Here is a 13002-nt window from a genome sequence, read left to right on the forward strand (position 1 = left end):
TGATCTGGTGAGACCTCTATATCATGCGCCCTTGCTTGTGTGGTGGCATCCATTAGTCTCACAAGACCATGGATTTGCACCAGGAAAGTCTTGCTTCAGTCTCTCCAGGGTGCAGGCCTGGACAAGGTTGTATGGAAGACCGGCAGTTGCCCATGCAGCAAGTCTCCCCTCTCCATGACACTGATGCTGTCCAAGGGAAGGGCAAGGGCTGATACAGCTTGGCACCAGTGCCGTCACAGGAGTTGCCAGAACGAGGTTGAAGGCAACGTCAGACTGCCTTAGGGACTCCAGCTCCGGATTTATCCTCAGGGTTTACTCCCGAAGCCTTTCCCATGAGTGAGTATGGCTGCAAGGCAGCGGAGGTTTGAAATCAGAGTTTTCCCTCCCTTAGATGGACTGCCTTCCCAGACTGACAAGCTCCATCTACCTGAAGCACTGGTTTTAAGGCCCCAGGACCTGCCTTCGCCCCTTCTCCTGTCAGTAGAAACAGTTCTGCCGGGCTTAGAGGCTAAGCCACACAAGAAGGCCAGGAGTTGGACTTGGTTGTCAGAGGCTATTTAAGGCATATGCTGTGAGGAGCACTTTTAGGTAGTGGGAGCTTGTCCCCACTACCACTCCTCGGCTTGACCACCTTGGAACCTTGTGTACTGGCTTGCATATCGACTGACGCCGCTGCGACCACAGTGCAACACCCATGGTGGACGCTGACCGATGGACCGCATTTTAATCAGCACCAGCAGCTGGGTCAATAAGTTGCACATGGTTGTGAAAAGAATACGCTGGTGCTAGTAGATTTCCAGCATTGACTGGGCCACCTAGGGAGCAATGAGCTTGAGTGGGTTGGAGTATAGAAAGATTAAGAGCAGGCTTCAAGGGGAAATCAAGAGAACAAAAAGATGGTAGGAGATGGATTTGGTAGGCAGGGTCAAAAACTATCCCAAGAGGTTCTTCAGTTATATTAACAGTAGGGATTGGCTGTGTCCTCTTAAAGACCAACATGGCTGCCTGTGTGTGGAGCTGGCTGACATCTGCCACGTTTACTGAGGAGAATATCATGAATGCCAAAGACATGAGGGCCATAAGTAATAAGGTCACGGAACATATGCTCATTACAGGGAAGGTGGTATGGGCAGCACTAAGGGGGAATTTCAATAGACCAGGCTAAGTGCACTGCCAACCTTCTGGGAGACCAGGAAAGAAATTGTGGAGGCCCTTGTCGAGATATTTGCTTCATCATTAGCCACTGGGGAAGTTCCAGAAGGCTGGAGCATGGTAATGTTCCACCGTTCGAGAAGGGTAATAAGGACAAGCCAGGGAGAGCCTAACTTCAATTGTAGGCCAGTTACTGGATGGGATTCTGAGGGACAAGATCTACCATCACAGAGAGAGTCAAACCTGATCAGGAATAGTCAGCATGGTTTTGTGCTTGGAAGGTCATTTCTGACCAACCTCTGGGAGCTTTTTTGAAGAGTTAACCAAGGGAATAAATGAAGGTAGGACAGTAGATGTTGTCTATGTGGAATCTAGTCAGGCCTTGACAAGATCCCACATGGCAGGCTGATCTGGAAGATTAGGTTCCACAGGATTCAGGGGGGGCTAGTGAGGTGGATCCAGTATTGGCTTGATGATAGGAAGCAAAGGTTGATTCTCCAACTGGAGGCCTGTGACTATTGGAGAGCCCCAGGGTAAGTATTGGCACCTCTGTTATTTATTATTTACAGTTATTACAGTGTTGGCACATGGCCAAGTGGTTAAGGCATTTGTCTAGTGATTTGAAGGTCGCTAGTTCGACCCTCAGCTGAGGCAGCGTGTGTGTCCTTGAGCAAGGCACAACCACACGTTGCTCTGCGACAACATCAGTGCCAAGCTGTATGGGTCCTGATGCCCTTCCCTTGGACAACATCGGTGTTGTGGAGAGGGGAGACTTGCTGCCTGGGCAACTGCTGGTCTTCCATACAACCTTGCCCAGGCCTGCGCCCTGGAAACTTTCCAAGGCACAAATCCATGGTCTCATGAGACTAACGGATGTCTATTATTATTATTATTATTATTATTATTATTATTATTATGGATAGTCAGCATAGCTTTATGCAGGGGAGGTCATATCATACAAATTCAGTTGTACTGTTGATTGATGAAGGTGCAACAGTGGATGTTGTATATAAGGACTTTAGTAAAGCTTTTGACTAGGTCCTTCATGGTAGATTGATCCTAAAGATTAAGGCAAATGGAATCCATGGATACTTTCTTTCTTTTTCAATCTTTTTATTAATTTCAAAATATAGGAACAAAACATAGCAATAATACAAATAGTAGGAGATATATTGTTACACTTAAAAAAGTAATTGCAAAACCAAATAATGTAAATTAACAAAGCTCCCAATCATGTAGAACTAACCACGATAATACAAAGCAAAAAAAAACTGGAAAAAAAAACCATGAAGAAGAAAAAAAACAAAACAAAAAAAAAACAAACCCCATCCCCAAAGAAAAGCAGAATTAATCAACTAAGCTAAAAGACTTGGGCAAAACTAACAACTTAAAAATGGAAAAGAAGAAAACCTTAGTGTCGACGACTCCATTCCTCTCCAACAACAGTACAGAGAAATAAAACAAGTTTGGAAATGATCAAATTACATCAAATGAAAATGCTGAATGAATGGCCTCCAAGTTTTTTCAAACTTAATGGAAGGGTCACAAACTGCACTTCTAATTTTCTCCAAATTCAAACACACCATAGTTTGTGAAAACCAATGAAATATAGTAGGAGGGTTAATCTCTTTCCAATTCAACAAAATGGACCTTCTAGCTATTAAAGTAAGAAATGCAATCATCCTACGTGATGAAGAGGTTAAATTATTTAAATCTATCATTGGTAATCCAAAGATAGCAGTAATTGGATGAGGTTGTAAGTCTATATTTAGGACAGTTGAAATAATATCAAAAATATCTTTCCAATATTTCTCCAACAAAGGACATGACCAAAACATGTGGGTTAAAGAAGCTATCTCAGAATGACATCTGTCACATATTACATTAATATAAGAGTAATAACGAGATAGTTTATCTTTGGACATATGAGCCCTGTGCCCTGTGTATCAACCTATGCTTAGCACATACAGAGGATGAATTCACCAACTGAAGAATTTTTTCCCATTTTTCAGTCGGTATATTAATCTCAAGTTCTCTTTCCCAGTCAGCTTTAATTTTATTAGAAGCATCAGGACATAAATTCATAATTATATTATATATAATTGCTACTACACTTTTCTGAGAGAGATTTAAATCTAAAATTTTTTCCAAAGTGTCCATTGGATATGGGTGTGGAAAATTAGGGGAGACAGTAATTAAAAAGTTTCTAATCTGTAGATATCTAAAAAAGTGAGATCTGGGTAAATTATATTTATTAGAGAGTTGATCAAAAGACATAAAACAATTATCCAAAAATAAATCGCGAAAAGATATTATACCTTTGGTTTTCCAATCAAAGTAAGCTTGATCCACAGTGGAAGGTTGAAAAAGAAAATTTGATATAATGGGACTTGCTAGAATAAATTGATTAAACCCAAAAAATCTTCGGAATTGAAACCATATACGTAAAGTATGCTTAACTATTGGGTTATTCATTTGTTTATACGATTTAAAAGAAGTAAAAGGAAGTGAAGTTCCTAAAACCGAACCCAAGGAAAACCCTTGTAATGAATTAGATTCAAGATTTACCCAATGAGGGTTTAAAGATACATCCAAATCTCGTAACCAAAATTTTAAATATTGAATATTAATTGCCCAATAATAGATTTCTGTAGATACCTTTTACCTAACCTAGGATTTTTTTTCTGCCAAATATATGAGGAGATTTTTGAATCTACGTTATCAAAAAAAGATTTTGGGATAAAAATTGGAACCGATTGAAATATACACAAAAATTTGGGCAAAATGATCATCTTAATAGCATTAATCCGACCAATCGAAGACAAGGAGATTGGTGACCATTTAGTAAATAAAAGTTTAATCTGATCAACTAAAGGTAAAAAATTAGCTTTAAATAAATCTTTATATTTTTTCGTAATTGTTATCCCTAAATATATAAATGCATCAGTAACCAATTTAAATGGTAAACGTCCATAAGTAGGTACTTGCTTATTTAAAGGGAATAATTCACTTTTATTATCCATAGATAATAATCCATGGAATCCATGGAGTCTAAGTTGTCTTAGCTACAGAAGGCAAGGATGGTAACGAAGGGGTAACATTCATATGGGATATTTGTGACCAGTGACCATGACATTCCTTAAGAATTGGTGTTGGATCTCTGTTCGTGATATGTAGAACTGATTTAGATGAAAATTTTTAGTGGGCTGATTCACAAGTTAGCATATGACACAAAAATTGGCAGAGTTATGGATTGTGAGTAAGGTTACTAAAGGATTCAAAAGATATAGACCAGTTGGAAATGTGGGCAAATAAATGGCAGATGAAGTTTAATTGGAACAAATGTGAGGTGCTGCATTTTTTGGAGGCAGGAAGAAAGAGAGAAGACAACTCAAGTTTGTCCAACCTCTCATTACAGCTAATACTCTCTAATCCAGATAAAATCTTGGTGACCCTGTCCTGCACCCTCCCAAAGCTTCCGTATCCTAACTGTTAAGCAAAAACCAGAATGCCACACTATACTCCAAATGTGGTTGAATCAAGTTGTTGTACAACTGCAACATGGCTTACAACTTGAATACGCAACACTCCAAATGATGGAAGCAAGTGCCTTCTTTACCACCCTATCTACTTGTGTTGTCACTAACAAGTTCTGGGACTTGCACTCCAGGATCCCTCTGTACATCTGTCTTCCTAAGGGCCCTGCCATTTGCAGTGACAATGCCAATGGCATTGATATACATAGCACTGTCCTTTTCACACAATCAGCCAAGTACTGTTGTAGTTCCAATAACGTTGAACATTGAAGTAATTGTTTTGTCTGACTTGAGACAAAAATGCAAGTTTCAATCAAAATATGACAAATAAAGTTACTCTTTACTCTCAACTTTAATCATAAGTTCTTATTAAATAAATTAATTGTATACACCTTCAAACTTCAGTGCAATGAGGCCACACAAAATGTATACATTCTCGTTCTAGTAACAGTGATGAAAATATTCAACTAATTAGACTCAACTTGTTATTTACATCAAACAACACAATCTTTAAAGTCTTGTTGAAATTCATACTTTAGGGAAGTAGTACACACAAGAAATTCTGCAGATGCTGGAAGTCCAAAATGTAGGAGGAACTCAGCAGGTCAGTCAGTATCTATGGAAATGAATAAACAATGTTTTAGACTGAGCTTCTTTTTCAGGACTGGAAAGGAAGGGGGAAGATTCCAGAATGAAAAGGTTGGGGGGGGTGGGGGAAGGCTAGCTAAAAGGTGACAGGTGAAGCCAGGTGAGTGGGGAAGGTAAAGGGTTGGAGAGGAAAGAATCCGATGGCAGAGGACAGTGGACCATGGGAGAAAGGAAAGAAGGAGGGGCACCAGGTGATAGACAGGTTGAGGCAGGTAAGAAGAGGTAAGAAGCCAGAAAGGGTAATAGAAGAGGGAAGAGGGAGGGGAAAATTACTGGAAAGAGAAATCAGTGTTCATGCTGTCACCCTAGGAGTGGCCTCTGGCATAAGAGGAGACCGTGAACTGACTTGTGGGAACAGGAATCAAAAGTCCACGTTTGGCAGATAGGGAACTGGTATTCTGAGTATAAATAACAACTGGTCAGTTTTAGTGAAAACACATTTCATAAAATTCTACCCTTAAAAATGTCAAATAATTAGTTCCCCAATTATTATGAAGTGAAGGTTATACTGACTTTCAGTTATTATGTCAGTCTTTGATCAGTGAGTCAGAATGTGGTTCAGAGATGTGCATCTAATCAAGATATTTCTGTGGGGAATGAGACATTAAACCAAAATCCTACCTGCCCTGCTATGATGGACACAAAAGATTTTAAAATAATGCTTTGAAGAACACAAATAAACTTCTCCCAATTCATCCAATATCATGAATAAAACAGGTCAGCGGCTCTCATTTAGGCATTTCAAAGTTCAAAGTAATTTATTATAAAAGTACATATATGTCACAATATACTGCCCTGAGATTCATTTTCTTGAGGGCATTCACAGTAAATACAGATGAACACAATAGAATCCATGAAAAACATCACACAACAAAAACAAACTACCAGTGCGCAAACTGTACAACAAACTGTGCAAATATAAAAAATAATAAATCAGCAATAAGTATCAAGAAAATTAAAAATTGAGACCATAGATTGTGGAATCAGTTCAGTTTCGGTATCTGACCGTAAAAAAATTCCCAAGAGAGAGAATTCATCGAATGCCTTTTTAGAGATGCTCATGGTTGAGCCCACTAGGGGAAAGGCAATTCTGGATTGACATTAGGCAATGAACCAGACTTGATGAGGAAGCTTATGGTAAAGGAACCCTTGGGAGGCAGAGTTCATAATATGATAGAATTCACCCTGCAGTTTGAGAAGAAGATAAAATCAGATGTATTGGGTATTACAGTAGAATAAAGGAAGTTATAGAGGATTGAGAGAGGTTCTGGCCAAAGTTCATTGGAAGGGGACACTAACAGGGATGACGGTTGTATAGCGATGAATGGGATTTCAGGGAGAAATTCCAAAGATACAGGAGAGATACATCACAGAGACAAAGTATTCTACAGGGAGGATGAGGCAACCATGGCTGATCAGGAAAGTCAAACAGAGGGCATATAATAGAGCAAAAATTAGTGGGAAGTCAGAAAATTGGGAAGCTTTTAAAAACCAACAAAAAGCAACTAAAAAAAAATAAGGAGAAGAAAGATGAAATATGAAGGTAAACTAGACAACAATATAAAAGAGGATACCAAAAGTTTTTCAGATATATAAGAGTACAGGAGAGGCAAGATTGGACCACTGGAAAATGATGCTGGAGCGGTAGTAATGGGGGACAAAAAATGGCGGGCAAACTTAATAAGTATTTTGTATCAGTCTTCACTGTGGAAGACACTAGCAGTATGCCAAAACTTCAAGAGTGTCAGAGGGCAGAAGTGAGTGTAGTTGTCATTACTAAAGTGAAGGCACTTGAGAAGCTGAAAGCTCTGAAGGTAGGTAAGTCAGCTGGACCAAATGGACTACACCCCAGAGTTCTGAAAGAGGTGGCTGAAGAGATTATGGAGGCATTAGTAGTGATCTTTCAATAATCACTAGATTCTGGAATGATTCCAGAGGAATGGAAACTTGCAAATGTCACTCCACTCTTCAAGAAAGAAGAGAGGCAAAAGAAGACAATCTGTGCAAATAGAAACATATAGTAATAGCAATAAATATGTAATAGATAATATTGAGAACACAAGTTGTAAGGTCCTTGAAAGTGAGGTCATTGGTTGTGGAATGAGATGAGTGAAGTTAGTCACAGTCATAGTCATAGTCATAGTCATACTTTATTGATCCCGGGGGAAATTAGTTTTCATTACAGTTACACCATAAACAATAAATAGTAATAAAACCATAAATAGTTAAATAATAATATGTAAATTATGCCAGGAAATAAGTCCAGGACCAGCCTATTGGCTCAGGGTGTCTGACCCTCCTAGGGAGGAGTTGTAAAGTTATGGCCACAAGCAGGAATGACTTCCTATGATGCTCTGTGTTGCATCTCGGTGGAATGAGTCTCTGGCTGAATGTACTCCTGTGCCCAACCAGTACATTATGTAGTGGATGGGAGACATTGTCCAAGATGACATGCAACTTGGTCAGCATCCTCTTTTCAGACACCACCGTCAGAGAGTCCAATTCCGTCCCCACAACATCACTTGCCTTACGAATGAGCTTGTTGATTCTGTTGGTTGATTCAGGAGCCTGACAGATGAAGGATAATAACTGTTTCTGAACCTGGTGGTGAGGACGCTAAGGCTCTTATATACCCTTCCCAATGGCAACAGCATGGCCTAGGTGACGGTTCTTGATGATAGATGATTCGTTCTTGTGGCAGCATCCCTTGTAAATGTGCTCAATGATGGGGAGGCCTTTGCCTGTGATGGACTGGACTGTGTCCACTACTTTTTGTAGGCCTTTCTATTCTTGGGCATTGTTGTTTCTATGCCAGGCTGTGATGCAACCAGTCAGAATACTCTCCATCACACATCTATAGAAAGTCTTAGATATTTGAAGAAGGCAGGCATAGTGACTTAGTATCATCTTCCTGATTATTGCTAGTAATATCCATATCCCATATATAAAATCAAAGAGAAAGTGATATGGTGAGATCAGACCCACAGAGGTATTGCCAAAACATAGTGAGAATTTTCAAGACGACATACAGTGAGGAAAAGTCAGTTAAGTTTGGATCACCAAGTGACTTATTCATCCAGCATGCTCCAACTCCACAATGCTGAATCGTTAGCAAGGAACTCGGTATCCAATTCTAGAATGCTGAATGTTAGCAAGGAGTTCGGTATCCAATTCTAGAATGCTGGATGGTTAGCAAGGAACTCGGTATCCAATTCTACAATGCTGAATGGTTAGCAAGGAGTTCGGTATTCAATTGTAGAATGCATCAGCGATATTGCATCTTTGTCAGTCATCAACATTAAGTGAAATTGTAAAAATGGCAATTAATATAGAGTGGAAATATAGTTGTGGCAGTTAAAATATAAATAATGACAATATCAGTGTCGTGTAGATCCAAATGTGCATCAATGGGACGAGGCAGAGGTAGAGTTTGACATGGAGTTTTGGTGGCTGGAGGGCTTGTTTCTGTACTGTGGTATGCTATGACTCTAGCTTTAATTTATAATCACAGCATTGAGCTCAAACTGGCTCCATCCCAACTCTTAAATAATCTGAAAGTGAAACCAACAATCTTCAAATTTAGTTGATATTCTAGGAGTTTGAAAATACTGATTAAGATTTCAGATCAGTTATATTGAAGAATTTATAAATTCTTTCTCCCAGGTTAGCTTGGTGGTTTTATAAATCCCTTGTATTTGTAAGACCAGAAAGGTGAGGTTCAGACCTCGGTTAAACAATTACCAATCACACAGAAACTTCCCAAAAGGAAAATGTTTGTTGGTTTTGCCTTAGTCCACAGTTTGCAGAGCCCGTGTGATAGGATAGGGTGGGATGGAGAGGAAGGAATCAAAAGACTGGCAGACCCTGTGCATTTTCCTGTTTAACCTAGTTGCATTCAGCAATATTTGTGGAATTATCTTCAAACTCTCCCATAACCTCTGCCTAAGAATAGCATAGAAAAATTAAGGGACATAATCCCAAAATGGGAGTAGTGGGTGTGGGTTAAGAAAATGAAGTAAAGGGCAAAAGATGGAACATGACAAAAATGAGTGTGTTCATTTTTCGCTTTTCAGCCAAATGTCAATTCCTGTTTACACTAAAAAGTAAAAGTACAGCTGATGTGCGTTCAGCTACAAAAAAATCACAACTCGAGTCAAGCAACTAATCACAAGTGCACAATACAGCCCCTTTAAACAGGAAAACCTCATATACAGCAAAATAAAACAATAAACCAGCAGGAGTTGGAGGTCAAATATCCTCCATGCAAATGAAGTGGAAAAGAAAAATTGCCCATCCATCATATATCAAGGTCACATACACTCAGTGGCCTCGTTATTAGTTACCTCCTGTACCTAACAGAGTGGTCACCGAGTGTACGGTTATGGTCTTCTGCTGCTGCAGCCAGTCCACTTCAAGGTTCAATGTGTTGTGCATTCAGAAAAGCTCTTCTGCACACCATGGTTGTAATGTGTCAGTTGCCTTCCTGTCAGCTTGAACTAGTCTGGCCATTCTCCTCTGACCTCTCTCATTAACAAGGTGATTTCACCCATAGAAGTACCACATACTGGATGTTATTCAATCATTCTCTGTAAGCTCTAGAGACTGTTTTGTGTGAAAATCCCAGGAGATCAGCTGTTTCTCTAACCACCCCATCTGGCACCAACAATCATTCCCAGTCAAAGTTACTTAGATCACATTTCTTCCCTATTCTGATGTTTGATCTGAACAAAAATTAAACCTCTTGACCATGTCTGCCTGATTTTATGTATTGAGTTGGAGCCACATGATTGGCAGATTAGATATTTGCATTAACAAGCAGATGTACAGGTGTACCTAACAATGTGGCCACTGGATGTATTTCATCTGGCATTAGCAAACAATGAGCTCCATTTGAATTCTCATTTTTAATGTCTTTGCTAGTTGTTCTGCAGTTAAATATGTCTTACCTGCCACCTCTCCCATTCCCACTTCTGTATCTTTAAAAAGCAAAACCCCATCTCTACTAAACTGTCAGACCAATAATGAAATCTGCTGCAAAAACAGAAAGCATTAGAAATAGTCAGCATGTCAGGCAGCATCTGTGGAAAGAAAAATAGAGTAACATTTCAGGTCAAAGACCTTTTGTCAGACCTTCATTTAATGAAGAATCTTTGACCTCAAGCATTAACTTTGTTTCTCTTTCCACAGAGGATCTGCTGAGTGTTTCCTGCATTTTCTGAATGCAAAAGGTTCTGCAAATGTTGGAAATCCAGAGTAATGCACACAAAATGTTGGTGAAGGGTCACAGCCTGAAACTTTGACTGAATATTCTTTTCCAAAGATGCTGCTTGACCTGCTGAGTTCCTCCAGCAGTTTGTGCGTGTTACTCTGCATTGTGTGTGTGTGTGTGTGTGTATGTTTGTGTGTGTGTGTGGGGGGGGGGGTGGTTCCAGTCTTCCAACATCTGCAATGTAGTGGTAGCTGATAGGTTATTCCTGTGCCACTCAGTTAGCTGCTCCCATATGGGAGGAGTTCACATACTGTACATACCAATAAAGTTCAGTAGAGTATCCTGCATGCCAGCATCCTGGTGTGCTCTGCACTCTCCCTCAATAACAAACACAACGTGCAATAGTTTGATTTTTAAGACAAACTGATAACTTGCCGAAAAACAAAAACAGAAGAGAATTGCTCTGGAGAAAAATAGTGTTTTAAGCTGTATTAAGTTTCAGAGTTCTGTATGAAGTTTCTAGTTTCAGATTCTCAAGATATAACTGAGAGAGTTCTGACTTTGAGTGAAAGTGTAAGTTAGAATTTATCAGTTTAGTTACATTACTGTACATCTCCCTCATTCATTTTCTTTGATTTCAGTTGTAGAGGTGTACAGTTCAGAAACGCACACTTCAGCTTTCTCCATGCCAACTTTTTTGCCCAGCTACGCTAATCCTATTTGCCCATTTTAGCTCAGTACCCTTTTATGGCTTGCCTTAATAAATACTTGTCTAACAGATGATGGAGATCGATCTCAGGAATGAAAGGCTTAAATATACGAAGGAGCTTTTGATGTCTCTCGGCCTGTACTCACTGGAGTTTAGAAGAATGAGGGGATCTCTGAATATTGAAAGAGTGCATGTGGAGGAGTCTGGGATCAGAGGGTCCAGTCTCAGAGTAGAACATCCCTTTAGAACAGAGATGAGGAGGAATTCCTTTAACCAGAGGGTAGTGAATCTGCAGAATTTGTTGCCACAGGTGGTATGGAGGCCAAGTCATTGGGAGGTTGACTTGTTCTTGATTAGGTAGGGTATCAAAGGTTGCAGGGAGAAGGCAGGAGATTGAGGTTAAGAGGGATAGGTCAGCAGACTCAATGGGCTGAATGGCCTAATTCTGCTCCTATGTTTTATGGTCTAGTAATTGCGTGGATGGAAATGAATTGGACAGAAAGTGTAAAGTGAGTACCTGATTGGATATCAACCTAAGTTAAGGACATTGGAGTGAGGGGAAAACAACCCACAGCCGAGGCAAGCAAATTACAAACTGTCCAGGTTAATTTGTTAACTTACTTCACAGTGGAAACACAATAAAAACACAAACAGGAAGCCTCAAAGGCAGTGAAATCAAAAATCAAACTCGCACTCTTTCAGAGGTCAGATATTCCCAGGGCAAAGAAAACAGAGCCAGAAACACTTTGAGCTTCACGAAGTTATGTGACACCTTTATAACCAATTAAGTGGTGCCTTTGGACAATTGTTTGGTTTGGAAACTCTCAAATTCCAATTGTTCCAGTTGAAAAGACGCAATAGCCTTAGTTTAAGTCAATGGCAAATACGTGTTAAAGTTACTCACTTCAAGGTGCAGGACAAAACAGAGATGGAATGAAAGAACTGAAGAGGTGATGTTTTTGTCCGATGGGAAAATACACTCAGAGGGCACTTTATTAGTTATCTACTGTAGTTAATAAACTGGCCACTGAGTGATGTTCGTAGTCTTCTGCTGCTGTAGCCCATCCACTTCAAAGTTTGACGTGTTGTGCATTCAGAGATGCTCTTCTGCACACCACTGTTGTAACTCATGGTTATTTGGATTAATATCGCCTTCCTGTCAGCTTTAACCAGTCTGGCCAATCTCCTTTGAACTCTCTCATTGACAAATTGCTTTCCCTACAGAACTGCCGCCCACTGAATGTTTGTTTTTTTGCACCATTCTCTGTAAAACTCTAGAGACTATTGGACATGAAACCCCAGATGATCAGCAGTTTCTGAGATATTCAAAGCACTCTGCCTGGCACTAACAATCATTCCATGGTCAAAGTCACTTGGATCACATTTCTACCCCATTCTGATGTTTGGTCTGAACAGCTGAACCTCTTGACCATGTCTGCATGTTTTTTATGCATTGACTTGCTGCCACATGATTGGCTGATTAGATATTTGCATTTGTGAGTAGGGGTACTGGTGTACCTAATAAAGTGGCCACTGAGTGTACAACTCCTGTAAGAAACCAAACAAATCGTGTTACTGAATGATATAGAAGTTTAGGGACTTGCAATTGTTCTAATTTGAAAAAATGTAACCGCCTTCATTTAAATCATCAGCAAAAATATGTGTAAAAGTTACTTGCACAAAGGTGTAGGACAAAACTGACATGGGCAGAAAGAACTGAGGAACTGATATTTATCCCTATGACAAAA

The sequence above is a fragment of the Mobula hypostoma genome, chromosome 8 (assembly GCF_963921235.1).
Source record: "Mobula hypostoma chromosome 8, sMobHyp1.1, whole genome shotgun sequence".
NCBI lineage: Eukaryota > Metazoa > Chordata > Chondrichthyes > Myliobatiformes > Myliobatidae > Mobula > Mobula hypostoma.